The sequence below is a fragment of the Panthera onca genome, unplaced genomic scaffold (genome assembly GCF_046562875.1).
Source record: "Panthera onca isolate mPanOnc1 unplaced genomic scaffold, mPanOnc1 haplotype 2 h2.h2tg000196l_path, whole genome shotgun sequence".
NCBI classification, from domain to species: domain Eukaryota; kingdom Metazoa; phylum Chordata; class Mammalia; order Carnivora; family Felidae; genus Panthera; species Panthera onca.
The window spans coordinates 102,501-105,012 of record NW_027675836.1 but is presented as its reverse complement, the minus strand read 5'-3'; positions in this window follow the sequence as shown (position 1 = coordinate 105,012).

The following is a 2,512-nucleotide window of genomic DNA, read 5'->3' as shown; positions in this document are numbered from 1 at the left end:
CCAGTCTCCCCTCCTCCCCCCCCCCCCCCCCCCCCCCGTTCCAGGTGTTGGAACAACCCGGAAGTGCCTGAATTAGGGGAGTTCTTTGACGGGGGGGGGGGGGGGGGGGGGAGGGGGGGAGGTTGGGGAGCACCAATGTTTGGCAACATTGCAGGGCTACCAAGAGTCAGTGTCTAAGGTACTTGGGGGGGGGGGGTGAGGAAGAGGGGGGCGTGGGGTTTCTTTCTCTTTGAGGTGATGGAAATAGTTTGGAATGAACAGTGATGGTCCCATAGCTTTGTGAGTAGTAGCCTAAGATAGCCCGCTGAAGTGTACACACACCTATACATTTGTTTACTTATTACGTATGCATTCATTCCAGTTGAGTGAGTGGGAGAGAGAGGGGGTAGGGAGGGAGAGAATGGATCACCAGGCAGGCTCCAAGGTGTCAGCACAGAGCCAGATGTGGGGGCTGAAATTCAAGAACCCCGAGATCATGACCTGAGGCGAGACTGGGACACCTTACCGAGTGAGGCACCCAGGTGCCCCTGAACTGTTCGCTTTTACAAGGATGGGAATTTTGGCATGCGAGTTGTGTTTCCAGTGTTAATAGGTGAGGAAACACCTAGAATAGTAAATGCGGGCGGGCGGGCAGGCAGGCAGTCGATGTTTTCTTTTTCTTTCCCTTCTGGGCTTCAGAGGGGGATGGCGAGTGTGAGGGAGGGAGTCCATGACACTGGGCGTAGGTGTTCTTGTGAGCTGAGCGGCTTGGGAAGTTCCCCGAACTACATGACCCCACAGGAGAACAGGAATTCCTTCTCGACGGCAAGAGAGTGGGCGACTAGCACCGCCTGAGTCTGGCAGAGCCTCAAATCTAAGTCGGGGTGGGGGAGCACTTCTGCTGTCCTACCGGTCCTGACCCTCCCTGTCTGTCTGGGGGCCCCTGAGCCGCAGGGGTGGTGTTTTGAGTTGTCCCTCTGTGGTCGTCTTTTACACCAAATACTTCTGTTGAAGGTGCTTGGAGAATAACACAGGTTGGTATTTCCAAAATGACCTTGAGATCCTATTCTCTGCCCCTCCGCCCCTCCCGTGCGCGCGTGAAGACACCCACCCACACACCCACCCCCCCCCCCGCCCCCGCCCCCGCGCACACACCCCACCCCTTCCCATTCCTTCTAACTACAACTGTTCCTATTTCCATCCATGTACTCCCAGACAGCTTCCTCAAGCCCCACCGCCCACCCCGTCGACCTCTTTGGGTAGTATAAAAGCGACCAACAGGCAGGGGGCGTCCGGGCACCACGGTGGTGGAGTGAGGGAGTCCGTGTGTGACGACTACGGGCGGATCGCAGCAGAGCGGCCGGGACGCAGCACCTGCCTCGCCGGCGCACAGCCTCGTCCCCAGCCACCTGGGTCAGTAGCGTTTCCCGGCTGGGGTGGGGGGAGGGGGACATGGAACGGAGGGCGCACCAAGAGGGCTTTGTGGATCGAATGGACGCCTAACCGAGACCCTCCTTCCTGCCACCAGACACCGTTTGTGGATGGTCGTCGTCTCGCCGTCACGCAGCCCCCACCAGTGCTACAACGAAAGAAACGGGTGTCAAGGATAGTAATGCAAACGAAGGCGGGGCCGATCCGATCAGGGGAAGCGGCGACAGGAGTGGAGGTGGGAGGAAAAAAAAAAAAACAACAACAACAAATCACGGGAAGAAAGGACAGGCGTGGGCCAGGGCGGTCGCACCGGGGGGGGGGGGGGGGGGGGGGGCAGCGGGTCAACGCTCGTCATCGAACCCGGGGACTCGGGTGGACGACCTCACCGGGCCCAGAGTCGCTAGCGATCCACTGGTTTCCTAAACTTTGGGGTAGACGGCCGCGGCGAAGTCCGGCGTGCTGGTCAACCTCGGGGACCAGCTCAACGGATCCCCAGGTCATGGGGCTTGGCCGTGCTGGTAGAACTCGGGTCTCCTCGAGTCCCGGGCACTCAGGCAACCGGGGTTCGGGTCGCCGGTGTGCCGGTCGGCCCCGGGGCTAAGGGGTCGGGACTCGGGGCTCAGGTGATCGTGTCCCCGGTCCCCGGCGTGCCGGTCGATCTCGAGCCCCGAGTCGCCGGGTCGCCGGTCCGCGGTGTGCCGGTCGACCTCGGGTCTCAGATCCGTAGATCCCAGCGTCCCCGGTCCCCGGCGTGCTGGTCGACCTCGAGTCCCAGGTTCCCGGTCCCCCGGTCCCCCGGTCTCCAGGTCCGCGGTGTGCTGGTCGGTCTCAGGCCCGCGTGTCCCCGGCTCCCGGCGTGCTGGTCTACCTCGAGCGCCGGGCGCCACGCGCCTCGTCTCGGGTCGCCCGGTCCGCGGGTTCCCGGCGTGCCGGTCGGCCTCGAATCCCGCGTCTCAGGATCCTCAGCCCCGAGTCTCGGCTCGCGGGTCGACCTCGAATCCCGAGTCGCCAAGTCGCCGGGTCTCCCAGTCCACGGTGCGCTGGTCGACCTCGAGTCCCGCGTCGCCGCCGCCGCCGCCGCCGCCGCCGCCGCCGCCGCCGC